The 21,339-nt window shown below is 45.1% G+C and overlaps 1 long non-coding RNA gene across 1 annotated transcript; it reads right to left on the minus strand.

Annotated features, from left to right (window-relative positions):
• Window positions 1-879: 879 nt before the first annotated feature.
• On the minus strand, window positions 880-9,126 carry LOC138283188 (uncharacterized). The gene is made up of 3 exons (XR_011201118.1): window positions 8,948-9,126; window positions 7,078-7,137; window positions 880-1,813 (listed from the first exon to the last, which is right to left on the minus strand). It is a non-coding gene; the product is annotated as an uncharacterized lncRNA (long non-coding RNA).
• Between the last annotated feature and the right edge of the window lie 12,213 nt (window positions 9,127-21,339).

A 21,339-nucleotide genomic window follows, 5' to 3' on the forward strand; every position in this document is an offset into this window, starting at 1 on the left:
GACATGTCCCATTGCACTTTTGTAGCATCACAATAGAAGGCATCACACTAATGGACTCACAATCCTGGACTATGTAATTATTGCACTACTGCACTCTAAAATAAATAGCACTTACACAACCACTTTTTCTCTGTGTAATGTGACACATCAACTGTGTAGGAGATTAGTGATGTATGTCACATGTCAATGGCCATAGAATGTCAATACAACTGCGTTGAAAGAATGTGTCCTGATAACTATGCACTGGGGTCTGGATAGTATCATCATCTGTGCTTCCTGAGTCTTATTTCTGAAGTAAATTGAAAACTAACAGTGTAATGCTGTGTTGGACTGAAAAAGTCTGCTTCAAGGTATGTATAAGCTGAAAATCAATGTGGCCAACATTCCCTTCAAGACAATCTTTATGTATGTGACATCTGACTATAAACTTTCATCACACACACACACACCATCCAGCAGGAATGGATGTGTACAAGTGTATGGGCCAATATGTAACCTGGAAGTACAAAGTAAGAAATGATAGGTGTGAGTTATGTATACAATACTACATAAGATTATAACATCACTCAGCTTATCAGGGTTCACATGAATATCAGGCTGCAGGCAGACGTACCACAGTGCCCAAGATTCCAATTCAGGTCTCAAACGATGACAGATTTAAAAACACATCCAAACTTCACAACACATTGGAAACCATAGTAACCTTGAGTGGTGGGTGCAATGGATGGCAGATGCATAGAGAAGTAGCTTTGGTGTAGCCTGCAATGTGACTGCACATTAGGAATTGTGAATAACCATGGCAATGGTGCCATTCGGATACAGGATGGAAAACAAATGCAAATACTAAATTGACACTGTTCACCCATGCTAAGGCCCTGATCCCCAATCATATGACACATACTGTAAAGGAGTACCTAAACATTTATTTAACAGTAATAAAGGATACTAAAACTAGGGGAAACACCTTAACTAACCTAACCTATCCTAACTAAACATTACCCACAACTGGCCGTAACTACCCTATTCTAAACTTACCTATCATAGGACAACATATACTAACCTAAAAACATACTATCTTATCCTAAACAAATATATATATATATTTTTTATTTTATTTTATATTTTTATAATTTTTATTTTTTTATTCACATAAACCCCAACATCATCAAACAAAAATACACATGTAATAATATAACCCCCTCCACCCCCCAACCCTCTTATACTAACTAAACTAACTGCCTACTCTAACCTAACACTAAGCTCCCCAGACCCACTAAAGATAAGAACCAGGAAAGAGGAGGGAGCAGAGGGAATCATGGCTGAGGGTCCAAAAGTCACAAATCTGCACTCCGCAGGATCTTCTTTATACCCCACAGTCTCCTGCTGTTGCGGGACACCTCCTGCTGCAGCCTGTCCATCCTGCGCAACATCTGTTGCATGTCACGTTTCATCGACTGAAATTCTGCATTGTCTATTACAGCAGCTGGGGTTGTCTGTGTTCCACTAGTTGAGGGCAGTGCTGGTGCCATGCTTGGAGGGGGAGGTGCAGGAGCTGATGTCTGTGGGCCTGGAGCAGATGAGTTTGACTGACAATGCAACAGTGGCTGTCATCCTTGGGCGACTGTGGTTGGAGCTGTTCTGCTGGTGGTGGTGATTGTTGTGGGCAAGGATCGCCCCCCCCGGGCAAATGCCCTCCAGACCCCTGTGGCTCTCTCATGGTGATAACACTGTGCCATATTGCGGAACCCAGACTCCACATCTAGTATGTGGCGGTTACGCAATTCCCTGATCTCATGGACATTCATGTTGGCAGCTGTAAAAATAGAGAAAGCCAAACATTAGTGACATCATTGTGTGATACATCTACAGATGATATTGTAACACTTCCTCAAAATTAGCTGAAATATTCCAAATCACAGTACAGATCACATAATGTCCCTGAGGAATGACAGGCCAACGCAGCCTACACATCTACTATCTAACAGCACAGCAATGCTTAAAAAGGTGTGTACCTACTTAAATGATCTGTGTATCATTGTACTGTTATTAGTCACATAACAAATGCTGCAAGCACTCAATCAATCAATCAATCAATCAGTGTATTCGTGGAGAGCACTACCACCCGTGAGGGTCTCAAGGCGCTGGGGGGTGCTGCTACTGCTCAAATAGCTAGGTTTTGAGCCGCTTCCTGAAAGTCAGCAGGTCTTTGGTCTGTCATAGGGGCAAGGGAAGGGTGTTCCAGGTCTTGGCGGCGAGGTGGGAGAAGGATCTGCCTCAGGTAGTCGCTCTTCGGATGCGGGGGACAGTGGCGAGGGCGAGGTCGGCTGAGCGGAGTTGGCGGGACGGGGTGTAGAAGGTGGGTCATCTGTTGAGGTAGGCTGGACCGGTGTTGTGGAGCGCCTTGTGTGCATGGGTGAGGAGCTTGAAGGTTATCCTTTTGTTGACGGGGAGCCAGTGTAGGTCTCTCAGAAGGGGAGTGATGTGGCTGTGGCAGTGGGCATCGAGGATCAGGCGTGCGTAGGCGTTTTGTATGCATTGCAGTCATTTGAGGAGTTTGGCCGGGGCTCCTGCGTAGAGGGTGTTTCCGTAGTCAAGTTTGCTGCTGACGAGGGCTTGGGTGACTGTTCTTCTTGTATCTGTGGGGATCCATCTGTAGATCTTACGGAGCATGCAGAGGGTGTTGAAGCAGGATGAGGAGACAGCGCTGACTTGCTTGGTCATGGAGAGTGTTGAGTCGAGGAAGATACCTAGGTTGCGTGCGTGGTTGTTGGGTGTTGGGGTTGCTCCCAGAGTGGTCGGCCATCAGGAGTTGTCCCAGGCTGAGGGGTTGGCGCCGAGGATGAGGACCTCCATCGTATCTGAGTTCAACTTCAGTTTGCTGTTCCTCATCCATTCGGCGATGGCCTTCATTCCTTCATGGAGGTTGGATTTGGCAGTGAGGGGGTTCTAGGTGAGGGAGAGGATCAGTTGGGTGTCGTCGGCAAAGGAGATAATGTTGAGGTTTTGTAGCCGGGCGACGCAGGTGAGCAGGGCCATGTAGACGTTGAAAAGTCTAGGGCTGAGGGACGAACCTTGGGGAATGCCGCAGATGATCCTGGAAAGGGGGGAGGCGGATGCTCTGGGTTTTGCCGGAGAGGAAGGAGGTGGTCCACTCCAGAGATTTTTCCTGGATCCCTGCGTTGTGGAGGTGTATGCGTAAGATGCGGTGGCAGACGGTGTCGAAGGTGGGCAAGACGTACAGGAGGATGAGGGCAGAGGTTTCGCCGTTGTCAAGCAGGGCCCTGATGTTGTCAGTGGCGGCGATGAGGGTGGTTTCAGTACTGTGGTTGCTGCGGAACCCTGACTGGGATGGGTCCAGGATGTTGTTTTCTTCAAGGTAGTGGGTCAGTTGTCTGTTGACGATCTTCTCGATGACCTTGGCTGGGAATGGGAGCAGGGAGATTTCTTGAGGTCTCTCAGGTACGCCATGGGTTTCTTGAGTAGGGGTTTGATCTCAGCATGCTTCCAGCTTTTGGGGTAGGTCGAAGGAGATGTTGATGACTTTGCGGAGGTGGGGTGCGATGGTGGCGCTTGCTTTGTTAAAGATGTCTTGCGGGCATGGGTCTGACGGAGATCCAGAGTGGAGGGTGCCCATGGTTTTGATTGTGTCATCTTCGTTCACATTGGCCCAGATGAGCAGGGGGTCGTAGTTGAAAGTGGGTGGAGAGTCTGAGGAGTCGGTGATTGGCGGGGTGGTCTGGCTGTTGAAGCTGTCATGGATGTCTGTGATCTTGTGGTGGAAGAAGGCGGCGAGGGAGTTGCACAGGTCTTGTGAAGGTGGGATGTTGTTTGTGCTGGAGCTGGGGTTGGAGAGTTCATTCACAATGTTGAAGAGCTCCTTGCTGTTGTGTGCATTGTTGTCCAGGCGGTCTTTGAAGAAGGTTTTCTTGGCAGACTTGATGAGGTGATGGTGATTGCGGATGGCGTTCATAAAGGCGGCATGGTTGTCCGGTGTCTGTTTGAGGATCCACTTTCTCTCCAGTTTCTGGCAGGTTTGCTTGGAGGCTCGAAGGTCCGAGGTGAACCAGCTGGCTCTCTTGTTGGCACCTCTGTTGGAAGGTTTATTGAGCGGACGAGAGTGTTGGCGCAGTCGTCGATCCAGTGCCAGAGGTTGCAGGCTGCGAGGTCGGGATTGGTGGGTTCGGTGGGTGGTTTTCGGGCGAGGCTGGTGTTCAGCTGGTCTTGGCTGATTTTGTACAGTTGTGGCGGGGGATCTGTTGGGTGCGGTGGTGCGTGGTGGGTTTCTGGAAGGTGAAGTGGATGCAGCAGTGGTCGGTCCATGGGAATTCAGTGGTGTGGCTGAAGGTAATGTGGGGGGTAGCGGAGAAGACGGGGTCCAGCGTGTGGCCAGTGGAGTGTGTTGGGGCAGTGACAAGTTGTCTGAGTCCGAGGGTGGTGAGGTTGTCGATTAGGGTGGTGGAGTTGGGGTCATTGTTATTCTCCAGGTGAAAGTTCAGGACGCCGAGGAGGACGTACTCGTCGGAGGCTAGGGAGTGCCTGCTGACAAGGTCGGCGATGGAGTCGCAGAACTAAGGCCGTGGTCCGGGGGGTCTGTAGATAAGAGTTCCTCTGAGGGTGGTGTTGGGGTTGATGTGGATCTGGAAGTGCAGGTGTTCAGCGGTGCTGAGGGTGTTGGTGGTACAGGTCGTGACCCTGATGGTGTTCTTGTGGATGATGGCAATTCAGCTTCCGACTCCGTTGGTGCGATCCCTGCGGGTGATCTTGTAGCCATCCGGAATGGCAATGGTGATGTCTGGGGCCGAGGAGGCATTCATCCAGGTCTCCGTCAGGAAGGCGACGTCCGGGGTGGAGGTGTCGAGCAGGTCCTAGAGTTCGACGGCGTGTTTGCGTGCGGAGCGGGTGTTAAGTAGGATGCATCGGAGATAGTTGCGGTCAGGCTCGGCAGGAGGTTTGGTGATTTGGAGGCTGGTGAGTCTGCAGTTCCGGCAGGTGAAGGGTCCCTGGGTGTGCTTAGGGGAGGCCAGGAAGCAGGCGTGTGCTCGTCCATGTTGAGTGCGCAGAGGGTGCTGGCGGTGTAATGGCTTTGCTGGCCGTGGTGGTCTTGGGGACCAGGGGTCCTGGCGCTGGGCGCGGTCTGGACACGGACGGGCGCAGACAGGCTTGCCTTAGGTGCATCTTCGTTGTGCCAGCGGCGTGGCTGCGCAGCGGCTGCCATATAAGGGGAGGTGGGAGGGAGAGGCAGCAGGGAGGAGTGAGGGGACAGCGAATGGGCGAGCGGGGGGTGGGGCCACAGGGACACAGCAGCGGGAAAAATGGAAATTGAAGTGGAGGGAGGGGGGAGCGCTGCAGGGACGCAGCAGCGGGAAAAAGGGAAATTGAAGTGGAGCGAGGAGGTCGGGGCTGCAGGGACGCAGCAGTGGGGCAGAGAAAACAAAAGGGAACCTGGAGCAGTGGCAACACTGGCACGCGGTGCAGGGGAGCGATCTGCCTGAAGCAGGGTCAAGGGTCGAGTACTCCACATGTGATAGGCCAAAAAATTACTATCTTCTGGGTGACAATAAAGGCCCATAAGACCTGTGATTTGTAAATGGAATTGCCTGGGCGGTATGCAGTTGCTAATCATGAGGGGGTATCCTAGGTTGGAACAATAGAATATTGGAATTACATGTCTGTTTTCTACACTGGGATCCTCACACCTGGGTACACATATTTCATATCCCTAACCCTGTGCCTCAGGGGGTGATGGACATGCAACACATACTTTCAAACATCAAGGACAGCCAGGAAGCTTTGGACAGCTGTCCCTGGGTTTAGTCAGTCCACCACAGGTAAGGGGGGCTGCCAACTAGGATTGACTCAAACATTGGACAATCACATCCACATTTATGTTCCTAATTGTAGCCAATTGTCAACATCATTTGATCTCACGGATACCTTTCCAAAAACAAGCACATAGATGCAAGCACCCATCTGGGCTTTAGCTGCATGCACACCTATGACATTCAAATCAAGTGCCACATAAACAGAGCACAACATGTGGAGCTAGATGTTGCTAAGAAGTCAAACATACAGGCCCTCATTCCAACCCTGGCGGTCTCTGACCGCCAGGGCGGAGGGCAGCGGAAGCACCGCCAACAGGCTGGCGGTGCTTCCAGGGCTATTCTGACCGCGGCGGTAAAGCCGCGGTCAGAAAAGGGGAACCGGCTGTTTCCCGCCGGTTTTCCCCTGGCCCAGGGAATCCACCATGGCGGCGCTGCTTGCAGCGCCGCCATGGGGATTCCGACCCCCTTCCCGCCAGCCTGTTTCTGGCGGTTTTCACCGCCAGAACCAGGATGGCAGGAACGGGTGTCGTGGGGCCCCTGGGGGCCCCTGCACTGCCCATGCCACTGGCATGGGCAGTGCAGGGGCCCCCTAACAGGGCCCCATACAGATTTTCACTGTCTGCTTTGCAGACAGTGAAAATCGCGACGGGTGCCACTGCACCCGTCGCACCCCTGCAACGCCGCCGGCTCCATTCGGAGCCGGCTTCCTCGTTGCAGGGGCTTTCCCGCTGGGCCGGCGGGCGGCCTTTTGGCGGTCGCCCGCCAGCCCAGCGGGAAAGCCAGAATGGCATCCGCGGTCTCCTGACCACGGAGTGGCCATTCGGCGGTGACCGCATGGCGGGCGGCGACCGCCGCCCGCCGCGGTCAGAATGACCGCCACAGTCCTACATGGTCATTAGTTAACAGGGATGCTCAAGTTTGTGGGTCATACTTCGGCATCACTGGTCTGTGTGCATAAGAGTATGACTTGCTGAGTAAATCATGAAAATTGCCACCTCCTAATTACTCATTGGCATACATGTAGCAACAAATATCACCCTGTTCACCTGCCCATGCCTATAGCGCAGCCCTCAAATCCCAATATATGACTCCGCCACTGATTGTCCAATTCAAACATGGAACAAAATGTCAACCTCCAGTCAAGTCACATATCAGATCTTGTGCCAGCAGATCATACCTTGCAATGTTCCAACACACAGGAGTAAATCACAAAACAGCTGCAAACACAACGCAGGACTAACATATCAACACTTACTGGATATGTCTGGGTCCGCAAATCGAGCCACTTCACCAATTGTGTAGGGGGCTGGTCCACCTTTAAAACATGGAAGGGTGAAATGTTCTCAATATCTGCTCACTGTATAAAACTTGGAACAACAAATCACTGTGTGTGACATTTTATACGATAGAGCAGCACCTCAGGCATGTAGACACCCCAACAGACATACTACTGCAAAGATGCACTGACCCTGTCACTCCAGTGAGTGATAGACACACATATGCACACATGCACTGGCCCCAACAATCATGTAGTGCCAAACATGATTACTCAATTTTGTGCAGAATTATTTCTCGAGGGTACTCCATTTCTTCATTTTTTGTTATGAGAGAAATGCAAAGCCACATTCCTGGAGCACTGCAATACCAGTCACTCTGGTATTGTGGCTTGTGCATGAAGGGACAATGAGTTACTGAGTGATGCTCATGTGGGTTGAGTTTAGTTCAGGATTTTTTGTGCTTTCTATGGTCAATTATATGTGTGCCTGTGTTGTATGTAGGTTACATATGCCACATTGGCAGTGAACCCAGAGCCGTATATGCCCCCTATTACACCACGATGGCAGGGATCATGTGTGTTACTTGATGACAACGTTATGCTAAACATGGATTGGCCATTTATCTAAATCAAAACAACAAAGAAATATATGCAGACAGTGTCTAATTTGATCATCCGTGACAGAATGCATGGGCACAGGTGTAGTCATTGCACCTGAAATGTGTTACTCAGGGCCCTGTGTACCTATATCAGGTATTGTAGATCAAAGTTAGTCACATTCATTATCTTACATTTGCCAAGTTGGGGGATCAGTGGTTATACAACAAACTGACACGGTACCTTAATTGAAACATGGTTTAGCAAATGTACTACTTTGGAAATCTTGATGAGGTAGGTCTCAATTAGTATACACCTTAGGAATTGCAGCACTCACAGGAATGCTGGCCTGCTGATCTTAGCATACATACAAGTCTGTGATAGCCTTTATACTGAAAACTTAACAATTGTACATATTGTACATATGCTGCACTAGATCAGCAGGGGTGTACAAAATGTAAACTACCAAACTATTTTGTCACTTTAAATGTATGATGGAAGCAGTCAGGGGTCCCTTGCACAACATCATGTAAATAAATAATTTGTGACCATGCATTCACAAAGTTCAGGGATCCCATGATGACCCATTAACTTTAGAAAATTGTTTGGCAATTGACACAGATGGCAAATGCATCAGCTGTGTACCAGCAATTGTTCCCAAGGCAAAATAAAACACACAGGAACAATTAACTTAGGGCCAGATGTTTTCTTTTTGATGTGTAGCATTTGCTTTATTTGTTTACGCTACAGCTATGGAAAGTAGCACAAAATATTTAGATATTATCAAGTGTGCATTACTTTGGCATCCATAATTAATTTAAATGCTGCACAAAACAGGTCAAAATATCAGCCTAAGATATTACCAGAGGTTAGGAAGATCTTTGTACGTATGGCCATGAATACAGTTCAGACAAGTATTCAAAAAATTGGGGACTACATTCGTTCCTTGCATTAGCACGTGAAATACATCTCATTCCTGGTACACTCACAGGCCCTGAATAATACTTTTGTTTGTGCCACATTACCATCATCTATTGACGTAAAAGCAGCACTAATTTACAAAATCAAGTTGTCTTTTGTAAGGTTGTGCAGCTTTTGCGTCCACAAATGATGGTAATGCGTAGCAAATACTGTATAAATCAGGGCCACTGTATGTTCAACTTGCATTCCACATGTCCACAAACATGTCACAAAATCTGCTACTGTCACTACAGAACATTTTACTGTACACATTAGTCTAATTTGTGCTCACCAATAGGGCCACCAATCACCACACCCAGGTGGTCCAGCAGGTCTTGCTCTCTGACCACAAGGTCAGCCCAGCGATGTTTAAGTTGGTGGTCGTTGCGCTGGCTGTTGAACACTCTCTTTAGGTGGAACAGCACCTTGGACCACCTGAGCCTCCTCGCCTCTGTGTGATACCCCTGTATCACCCTGCCACCAGCCTCTAACATCAGGGGGAGGAAGTAGCACACCAACCAAATAAAAGCCCCCAGATCCTCCTCACCCATTCTCCCCAGACGTGGCCTTCCCAACATCACAAAAATAATAGGGATAGGAAAGAGAAAAGAGGGAAATACAGGGAAATACAGGGAAAGGAGTTATGAAAATGAAACTTAAAGAACCTACAAACAGCCAAACAATACCCCAACTAACAGTACCCACTACACACTCCCAACAGTACAAAGACAAAATTAGACACAAAAAATGACAAAAACACACTTACACTGATTTACAGAGACAATTACAAAAATAACAGATGACAATTGAAATGGCACACAGGAGACAAAAGCACAATATTGACAGACACAACTCCCTACACAGCCACACAGTCTAGAAAAATCACAGACTGCAAAGTGAAAGTACACTCACTGTACCATTTCTGTAAACAGGATATCCTATTACATCACTTCCTGTCTCAAATGCAGTGAGTTTTTATTATGATGTGAGGAATTTTATGACCCTCACGGGAGTTGTGTCAATATTTTTTTACGCATATGCTTACAAATTCCCCGCATTGAAGGATCACTATATTTTTCATGGATAACCGATTTAATGGCGTGCAGTGTTGGAATTAACGCTAGGGACCAATCGATGTATAATGGGTGTGAATGTCATTTTTTAACGCATATGCATCACATTTTGACGCATATGCGTTTTTTTGACACTTTTGCGTCAAAATATCTGTCTTTAACTGTGTTCGTGTAATTTTTCTCATTTTTAACATACATGAAGGCTATAACTATACAAAGATAGGCTGTTAGGGCCTGCTGTGTGTGTTCTAGTGTTTGGGCATATGTGCAGACCACACTACTGAGGACCACAGTACTCATTTTGTTGTGCCGGATTAGCACTCTTAACTGACGGAACAGCAACCCAAACTTTTGGAATTAAAAGTGGTATTTCCTAGTTTGAGCAGGTGGTGCATCAATAGAGGATAGCAAGGCTACGCATCTTAAAAAATTCACTCATGGCCTGTGTGTTTATGTCTGTGAATTGGCTATTTCAATTGTTGTTGGGCCTCTGTGTGAACGTCACAAGACATGTTTTGCAGAATGTGCTTGTATGCATGTGTTGTAATTGTGGATAACCATCTGATGCCATTCATTGAGGTACATCAGTCATGATATGTGTTTGTCATATCTGTTGCGTATATGCTGTGGGAACTTCCCTGACTTTGGGGACAAAACGTCTCCTATGACAAACTATACACAGGATAGATAGAGGACGGTTGATAATGGCAATGTTAAAAATGTAAGCCATCACATGTAATGGAATGTTGGATACCACTTCATGGTCACTTGTGTGTATACTACCCATGAGTCAGGCATTTGAACATGCTAGGTAGGTACAGTGTTTGTGACACAGAGTCCCAACTTCAATCCAAAAAAAGTTTTGGTACACCACCGTTTGAGTCATGTAAATGACCCATGTTTCTCCTGTGGCTGTGGAGGACCAGCAGACCATGCTGCATGTGTTCACATATTTCCAGTGGTTCATTGCACAAAGGTGTCCAGTTCAAGTGTGTGGCCGTGTGTACCCTGTGTCAGTATTGGCCTCCATGGTGTCACAGTTACGTGCAGGTCTAGTCATGAGTCTGTGGAGCCATTCCCTCGATTAACAGAGTATCCTTCAAAGCAGTTTTGACCTCAAGCCAAAGATCAACTAATGACACACATGGGGATAGTCCAGCTATGGCACTGCAGAACTTTAATGAGGCTGATGACAGGGCAACCTTGGTGTGCTTAAAAACTTTATGGATCAGTAATAGGAAACAGGCAGCTTTCATCACAACATTTGTGCACAGGGTGGGCTCTAAAATTCCTACTGCAACAGGGAACATCAGTGCCTCTGTGCTGATTAATCTCACAGCTAGTCACCACGCAAGCACCATCAAAAGGTGGCTGCAGAAATGAATCTGTGTGTGGTCCATCAGGGCACAAACATGTTTTGTCCTTACATATACATTAGCAACCCATGTTTGTTGTGCTGGAGGCACAATACCAAATCCATGCATATAGCCATAGCACACTGCCACTTTTCGGCACTAATGAATACATGCAAAACCAGACAAGGGATAGGGGCTGGATTAGATTAGGCAATTTGAATACATGTCCCAGAACAAAATACGATAAGTAAACTGATTAAACTATACTATATATTTGAGGATTTATCGTAGACCTACCAGACACAATACCCCAGGAGGAAAGAGAGGGCATGGAAAGCAACTATGAGACAAATGCAGCCACAGGGGACCTCTATGGTTAAAGCAAGAACAGGAACCAGTCAGGCTAACAGGATGCAGGCTCTGTCAGGAACAAACATGAACAAGGCAAATACACAGTGAGCAGACTCTGACTGGGAAAAGCTGGAACTAACACTGTGGGAACTAAAAACTGTATTTGTGCTGTGGTCTGCAACGTTACACAATCCCCCAAGGGCTGTGTTACACAAGTGACATGGCTGGATCCCGTAACCCTGATCAGCTGGAAGAGAAAATAAGTCTAAATATTTGGATATTGGTGGCACCTTGATTATCACTTTGCATGGCAGTTGTTATCTTGTGTCGTCTGTGACTCATCTGTGTTTGTGTTATTGTGTGGGATCCTAGGCTTCTAGGATGTTCTTTCTGCATTGGGTTGTTTAATTATCAAAACTGGTGTTTGGCTGATTAACCTGATATCAGCGGTATATTTGTAAACTTGCAGTTGATTGTGTATCTCCCATGCATTATGTTATGTGAAAGGAGTGTCCATGTGCCTTCACTAGAGGTGACATGATACTTCCACATACAGAATTGATTCCACTGTGGTGGTAACACGGTTGCACTATATGGCCTGAACATCCCATCCAATTCAACATATGTAATAGCATGTGATAAACAACAGTGAGGCCCTATGATTTGGCTAGGTGACAATGAACAACACATCTCCATAAGTTGGCAGCACTGAAGTGTTCACAATTGACAATGCACAAATATCCCATTAGTGACAAGTTCTAGGCAAACCTAGTTTTGTGGCCTCACCGAGTTGGCTCATGTGCAAACGTGTACCTACACTCCTGAACCTGCGCCAGGTAAGCTGGCTAACTTGGTTTAGGGGGTGAAGGTTTAAGTGTCAGAAGGTCCATGTGCCTGTACATCTGTTATGTATATGTGTAATTGTCTCAATCTGTATGTGTAGTAGTGTGCACTTTGCATCAGTATCACATCAATATGTATTCATAGCACAGTCCACTTCCTTATTGCTGGCGGGCAATGTCACCCCAGGAGTGATATGAGATGTTGGTACAGCCTTAATGATTCCATGTCACCTTCATTGGAATCAGCATCATCATGCTATGGGTCTCATGGTGTTTGACCTGCAGCAAAACACATTACACACCCCTTACACAGTACGTATTGCTTGGAAAGGTGTGTGATTGATGTGATATTGAATGGTTAATCTTCCAAGATTCACTGCCAGTGCAGGCCACTTCATTGTCACTGTGTGGTTTTAAATTGGTCCCTTGTGGCTCTAGAGTGACATCTGTTGTTATTTGCATCTGTCATATGTCCATAGTTGTGTATCCCATTGGGTCAGGATATCAAACATGACTAGCAGTGTCACAACCTCAGTGTCTTCCTGGCCACGTGTCAATGTAGTGGTGTATGTGTTGTGTGTCCTACAGGGTTGCTGTGCTGTGTGCATATAACTAGGTTTCTGTACTTACCAACAAGTAGGCCATTGCCATATCGTCCATCCTGGAAGTGTTGATTGATGTGGCTGTGGCGGAATATGAATGAATCATGTACACTCCCAGGATACTTTGCCACAATGTTGGTGATAAATCCCCGGTGATCCACAATGGCCTGCACATTGATCGAGTGTGTGTGCTTCCTGTTGCGGTATAGATGCTCCGTTGCAGCAGGTGGCACAATCCGTACATGTGTGCAGTCAATGGCACCAAGCACGTGTGGGAAGCCATTGATTTGATAAAAGCCCTGTTTGGTCTCCTGCTGTTTCTGCTTTGTGTTGGGGAAGCTGATGTGGCGGGTGTGAGGGAGATGATGGCATCTAGTACCTTGAGAAGGAAGGCAGAGAATGAGGGCGGTGAAATCCAGGCAACCAGGGCACCAGTGGTTTGAAAAGAGCCACTTGCCAACATGTGCAGGACAGCTAGCAGCTTGGTCTCTGGTGGAATGATGTGGAGTGTCTGCAAGCTGGGTGCCAACTGTGGCTCAATGTGGCACAGCAGCTGTTGTATGGCTTGCCAGTTTAGTCTGTACCTTTGGATGATGTCATGTTCCCTGAGGCCCTGAAGGGTTGTCCTGGTCCAGAATATCCTCTCCTGCCTTCGGCGTTGCCTTTGGGGTCCCTGTTGGTGTGGTGAAAGCTGCTGCTGTTGCTCCTGTACTCTGCGTCTTCGTGCATGCTGAATGAATAGCACCTCCATGTCTTCCTTTTGGAGCTCTGATATTGCTTCTGTGAGTTTTCCTTAAGTACTGGTGTGTTTGCCCCATTTTAACACCTGCCCTGACCCAGGCATACATTTTTGCCGCAAATCGAGATTTGCGCCATTTTCCAGCTCCGCCTCCCAGCCGTGCGGCATTTTTGCGCGCTGGATAAATATGGGGCACGGGTGTTTAAGTCATTTTTGGGACGGGAAAGCCTACCTTGCATCTCATTAACGCACGGTGGTGTCACGCATCCAGAAAATGACCTTGGTTTTCTTTTAATATTTAAAGAAATACTAGACAGATTTATACCAAACAACAAAAAGGCTTCTTTCTTGACCAAAATCAACATGGGAAATTCATTTTTGTTGAACCCCCCTTTTTCTTTCGGCCCCCACTTGACACATCACCCCAAAACTTTCCATGCACAACAAGATTCTTGGGCACACTTTATTTAGAAAATTTCATGAAGCTTCGTCAAATCTATAGGCAAGTCAAAAAATAGTTTTTCTTTAGAAAGTAGGTCCTATCTATAACTACCTACTGGTGACCGCCAGTAGGTTTTATATATTGTGTATATATATATATATATATACTTATACATATATATATATATATATATATATATATATATATATATATATATATATATTCACTGAAAAAAAGAAAGGTTACAGGGACGTTATAGTAAGGAAAAAGGATTTAAAAAACATTGAAATTCACTTAAAAAACAAAGTTTACATGGACGTTATAGTTAGGTTTACATTTTACACACGCAAAACCATAGAACTTCAGCAATTACAGTTATCTCAAGTAACTATAACTTGTGCCCTAAGGTAAATATAACTCGTGCCCCCGCCAAGCACAGTTATATCATCAATAATTTTACATTGATATTATTAATGATGTTATAGATGCAATATCTGGGGTAATTAGCTAAGGCTGATTCCCAAAATGGCCGACCCAACTAATTAGCTGAGGCCAAGTCCCAAAATGGCTGGCAACACTTCCTGGTTGAATCTCCACGTCCCTAGATATACAAATTGGGTTTTGCTTTAAATACTCTAAAACTACTGAACAGATTTACACCAAATAACAAAAAGCATGATGTGCGCACCAAGATCTAGCTTCCTGCCAAATTTGGTGTAATTCCATTTAGCAGCTCAGGCTCTAGTTATGCCTAAAGACCCTACGGGAAAATGCATGAGGAAAATGCATTTTGGGCCACCACCCTTTGTCTCAGCCCCTGCTTGACAAATCACTCTGAAACTTTTAAGGCAGAAGCTGAAGTAAGTGGCAAACTAGTTTTGAAAGTTTTGTGAAGATTTGTCAAACTGTGCCAAAGTAACTGGCAAAACAAAAAACGCTTCTCCTATGGAAACTAGCTCCTAACTATACATCTTGTGGTCTTGCTTATGTTCTGAAGTTAAATCCTTGCCTTCTGTCTTCCCCACTTTTACCTCCTTGTAACGAGGCCTCAGTGGGAAAGGAGGGCTTCCTTCCTAGTACAGACTTCTTAGTCTTATTCTTTTTTGTATCCCATGGCACAACTTCTGAGATGCCCTTAGAAATAGGGGCCAATTCATTGGGATCTTGTTGTCTTAACTGCTTTCCACTCCACCACCCAGTCCTATGCAGCCTCAGGTGTCTCAAAGAAGTAGCTTGTATTGGAACTCTGTGACCCCAATTTTCTTTTTCATTTCTTTGAAGGATTTTCTTTGCTTCTGAACCAATTTTTAATAGTATTTATTTGTATGGTCTAGAAAATATATTGTTGGGGATGAACCTCAAGGTTCCATTTTGGCACGAGGAACCACTTGAGTCTTTGCTGAAATGCTCACAGGTGTTCATTCCCTAGCACATGAACAACACTTCAAAATCACAGAATTCAGCAATGTCATCTGTCTTAAAAAAATCCTAAGATTAAAAAATGGGTGTCATCAAACTTCCTAAAACGAAATCCAGAAAGGTTAGAATTCATCTTACTCAGCAGAGGCTAACCTCCTAAAATTAACATCATTTAGTTTGCGGACCTCAAAGTTTCAACTTTCAAGTTAAAGAAAGAAGTGAAACCTCTGAGTTTCCAGATTGACTAAGACCTATCCATGAACTTTCAAACTGGCCATACCACCAAATTAGGCAGAGCCGCCTATTCACTATAAAACAGTTCAAACGCTCTTCTCAAACACCAGAAAAATTAATTGGCATCTCTAATGGCCTTTCATCCTTCTGATGTTCTCATAACAGAAGCACTATGAAATTCAATTACATTATTGCTGTTTTAATTGACCTCCACTGGTTCTTTCTAAAGGCAACAATACAATTTAAACTCACCTGTTGTGGGATGAAAACGTTTCTCACGTGATGATAAACATGTACCCCTGCTCTGAGTGTCTCAGTTGCAGTGATATCTGGATCCTAGGCTATGATTGTGGGTCTTGACCGAACACCGATCATGTATGTGAGCTTTAATCAAGACCTTTTTCCTGGAGTGTGGTTGGCGTCGACCGGGAATGGTGCTCAAAGTGCTATCCTCAGGAGTTAAAGGCTACTGGCCGTCACCTGGAGTTATGTAGCATAAGCACAGTGATGACAACATACTGTGATTTTAGTTTTTAGGGATCAGTTGAGTGAACAGGCATTTTTACCTGTGTCACAGGAGTAGCGTCTCCTCACCCACCTTCATAAAGTTCCAATGATGTGTGCTTGCACGTTGCAAGGGACACAACACATGGAAGAAACTAGGTTCCATTTTGGGAGCCCCAGCACTTGCTCGAACAGTAGGGAGTGGTAGAGGTTTTCCCCAGACATATTTGTGAATTGCAGCATTCCTCAAAGCTGGATAGGACACACACTGGAGTACAGTACACTTCATGTGTGCTGTTTGATTTGGGGAGAAGTCACTGCTCAGAGATGCTTAGGTGCATGCAAGGAATAAAGAATAGAGTTGTGGCATGTACATGATTGTAATTATATGTGAGTTTTGACTACTGACTCCACGTTGCACTTAGCCTAGCACTACACTGTCACATTAGTGACCACCAGCTTCATTCTGCCTATTGACTTTATCATAGCATGTTAAAAGCTGCAAGAGATTTTCCATGTTGTACAATGTGCTCTGTCTTGTTTTCGTGTACATTTTCTCACCAAGGGATTTGGTTGATAAGAATGTTCTAAGATGGCAGGGAATGGCCTTGTTTTAGGTTGGCACCTTGGGATTGTGGCCACATCCCGACATGTTATTTTCAAAGCTACCCAAAAGCAATCAGCATTTTTTGAATAACTAAACTTCTGCAGGAAGAGGGAAGTCTGGAATTTCCCTCTATTGGTTCTTTAATTATAAGAGGCTGAGATCAGAAGTCTGGGGACAGAGCAGATCTCAGGCGCAACCAGGACGCTGGAGTGTGTCATCCTTCCCACAAGGATAATTGATCTCTCTCTCCTCGATTGATTCTGGGATCTAGCGATTTGATGCTGATAGGAGAGAGATGAAGGAAATTGCCCTTGCCTCATGGTGATGCATACTTCTTAATTCATTATTTGCTTTGCATCATAATATAGATACATATATTTGCTGTGTATATTGCAGTGGAGAATCATTCGTGTATGTTTTCATTTCATTGCTGTGACCATTTTTAAACGTGTGCTTTCAACATGCTAATCTCCTTCAGAGTGAAATAATAAATGTCTTCTTTGGACTAAGAAGTGCATTCCAGAGATTTTTGTCAGTGCATGAGTGTTTCAGCTCGGTCATTAAGTGAAAAGCGAAACAATGATGTACATGTTATTGAGGAGGCATCCAGGTATGAACCTCTGGTCGTTCCAATGGCCTGTGTCTGCGGCTATCAAGATTGGATACTGTCCTTCTGTGGTAGATTGCTCTGTAGATGAAGAGCACAACAGGGAAGTTGACACTTCAAAGTGGGTAAACCTCAGAACACAAACTTCAAAGACAGAGACTAAATAAAATACTAAATCACAAGTTTGTCTAGAAACTGAATATTAAAGCGTAAACTTGAGACTCACAGATTGTCAAACTGAAGTTGTACATCTGTGTGGAGAAGCTCAGCACAAGTTCAGCCTGTTATAACCAGTACTAGGGACTGTGGCCCAGATTTATCAAGGGCTTGCATCGTTCTGGTGTTACACAAGGTAATGCAAGATAACACAAATCCTTAAGTCAGATTTAGAAAGCCAAGCAGAGACACCTTGTGTGGCTCTGCGTGGCTTAGTAAATCTGGAATAAAACAAGACAGCGCAAGTCTCTGCCTTGCAATACTCTGCATTGGGAAGGCATTCCATAGGTTGAGAGTTGGTGCCCACGCATCCCCCTGTTGTGTTTTTTCGAGCATTCCCAGATTTACTATGACTAGTAAACCTGGCAATGCATCAAAATGCCACACCTTCCCAGGTTAGGCGTAGGAAGAAGAAATATGTTATTTCTCCTTGTTATTTCATCTTGCTACATGTGCTGCATTCTGCAGGAAGATGTCCCTTGCTGCGCAAAAACAACCTTGTCTGTAATGCAGGCAACTTTGCACCAAGATACAAAAGTGTCTGCATTGGTGTTTGGCCGTCACAAGTGCACCATGACTGAGAGAACAGGAATGCGCTGTATGTTATTAAGTATGGCTCATTCCTGTCCTCTCCATTTGATGCAGTGCAGCAACCCAAAGAAGGCCATCACCTTATTGATGCTGCTGAGTGACCCGTGTACGCCAGGAGGGGATCACAGAGAAGTCTAAGGATCATCACCCTGTATGCACTGTGAAGACTCCCTGCATGGAGACACGTGAACATTCGCTGAAAGCACTTGTAAAACTTGGAAGACTTCAGCTAACTAGAGTGGCTTAGCTTGGATGTCATCATGTGTGAATGGGGAATAACGATCATCCATAGATGGGGAAGGGGGACTGGAAAGCTGACTTGGGTAACATTAGTTGGCCTGCCTTAAGAAGACTGTGCATATTATTTATAGTGTGTTGTATTATACTTTGTGGTAATAGATAACAGATAACTATTTTTTTACGTAAAAGCAATTATTTGACTGCACCATCATAAGTTGGGGTTGCTGGGAGTGTTTTGAATTGTGAGTCTGTGCTCACCTTATACCTACCTAATCCCCACTGTTTGACCTGTGCTGCCACCTAGTAGGCCGGCCCTGGAACATCAGTAGCAAAAGGCCTTAACCACCATGATTGAGTCCAGTAGTTCCTGCTTTTCCTCTGGTCCTTTGAACGGGGTTTTGACATCTGTCTTACCTTGAAAGCTTTCAAACTTGGCCAACTGGATTACCTTCACTGCTTGATACATATCACCAGTGGTAAAAGAATGCTGAGGAGCATCTTGAAAGCAAAAAGTTTAGGTTTTACCAGGATACACACAAACCATTCTCTGGCAAAGTTCTCTCTCTATGAAATTCAATCCCCAAAGAGGTCTGATGTTGCCTGTATGCAGAAAAAGACTAAAAACGTTTCTCTTCTGTTCTGGGTGTCCACTCTCAAATTGCTCCAGCATGCCCACTTTCATTATCTTGTTCTGGGGCGCCTGTCATTTGACAGTCCTCCATTCTGTCTTCTAAGGAGCGAGTACTGGAAGACATCTGCTGCACCTTCATATGCAGTACCTTGAAGCCATGATCCAATTTCAGATTGTGTTCCCTGCTTCATTGTGATGCAGTCAACTCCATTCATTAGGTTTTATTTCTTTATTTGCTTATTTATGGTTGTGTAGGTTCACAGACATGGGGCAATGCATTGGTTAACAGTCGCAATTGATAATCACCCTTCAATGTGCAAGCTAGCATCGCTTTATGATGCTCTGAAAATCATTGTTGTTCTTTACTTTTGAAACACGTGGCTTAATGTGTACTGCACTGTGTGAGGGGAATTTTTTTTTTTACTTGCATCTATAATGCTGTGGTTAATCACAAGATTGTTAAAACTGAAAAAATTGCTCATAAAAAAAGGGCATTTCTTAATTATTGCTCAGAAGGGCAACATAAACCCCAGCCTCCCTGATAGTCCCTCAACCTCACCCTTTTCAACATATACATGACACTGCTCACCAACATCATCTGATCACAAGACATCACTGTCATCTCGTATTCCAATGACACCCAAATCATCCTCTGCCTGACCGACAAAATAACCACTGGCAGCACCAACTTCACCAATTGCATGATCATGGTAGCAAACTGAATGCGAAAAAAATGCCTGCAGATCAACTCTGACAAGACGAAAGTACTGGTCTTCGGCAACAAGATCTCCCAATGGGACTTCGCTTGGTGGCCAGCGGAGCTAGGACCAACACCCATACCCACAGACCATGCAGGACCATGCAAGAAATCTAGGAATCATCCTAGACGACAACCTCAACATGACAGCTCAAGTCAATGCAGTGTGAACCTCCTGCTTCCACATCCTGTGCATGGGGCATAGAATCTTTAAATGGTTGCCTCCGAACACTAGATGGACCATCACACAAGCACTCATCACTAGTGCTAGCGCGCTCGGTCCTTAGTAAGTAAACTTACAAGGGAACGCGTATAGGTTGATGAACCTTTTGAATCGCATGGAGTATCCTAGTCATGCAGTGACCACTGAAATGGTAGCTAACATTAATAATCAAGGAACATTCTATGAAAAACAACTTTAAACCATAATACTCAAGAATAACCACTACTCAGGAATTACATTTCTAATCATCTGTTAATTTAATCTTTATCAATCAATCTTTATTAATCCGCTAATAAAAATAATTTTTTCTCAAAGGAAACATGTGCGTCAATGCAATACCATAAGCTATGAATATCAGCACTAAGAATGTAATTCAGCAATTTAGTTTGTCGGTCATTTGTCACCGTCAACGTCACCCCTGACAGCCTACCTAACCAAGATTTGGATTAGCATGTGGGTCTTCATGCGAAAACAATTTACAGAAAACATCAATTTAGAAAAATTCTACCTAAGTGAGAATCTCTATAAAACAGCGCAGTTGGTACCTAGAAGAAAAGGCACAAAATTGTCGGTCACATTTTCATAGCTACCTATCCAGGATGGATCAGCAACAGGTCAGTCTTCGTCTTCAGGTCATCAATTAGTCTACAGATCAGGCTCACAGAGTATGAACCTAATATCAGCACCTCGGACAGCGTCTCCTGACGTCATCAATTTCTTCCCAGATTCGCCTAAATTCTGAAGTCTTAGCCCCTTGTAATGACTTTTTATTAGTGTCTCCCAATCCATTCCTTAATTGCTAATTGGTCAATCGGTCGGAAGATATGACTCTAACCTATAGTTTTTATTTACCAAATCGTATTATTATATGTCACAAAATGCTGATTGGTTCTTCTTGCGATGAGGACATCATCCGGCTCTTCAGGTATCAAAATTGTGGCACATGGCTCTCTAATCAGTGCTTCCATTGTTTAAGTCCTGGAAAAGTACATTTAGCCTACACTACACATAATTGTTTTAAATTGTCTTCACCAACTCCTGTCCATCGGTACATTGCAGAATGTTCTATCTAAGCGACTTGAATGCTGAGCGGTTCAAGGTCTCTGTCCCCAGTTACCAGTCCTTTGCAAGGCGTTTGTATTCTCCATGTTCAGCGCGAGCAAACCCAGTGGAACTAGGCCTCTGGTTCAGCTAACTTAGGACTATTGAATTAATACAAAACATAAGTTATACATCTCATTATGACATATT

This window comes from Pleurodeles waltl, chromosome 3_1 (genome assembly GCF_031143425.1).
Source record: "Pleurodeles waltl isolate 20211129_DDA chromosome 3_1, aPleWal1.hap1.20221129, whole genome shotgun sequence".
Classification (NCBI taxonomy): Eukaryota; Metazoa; Chordata; class Amphibia; order Caudata; family Salamandridae; genus Pleurodeles; species Pleurodeles waltl.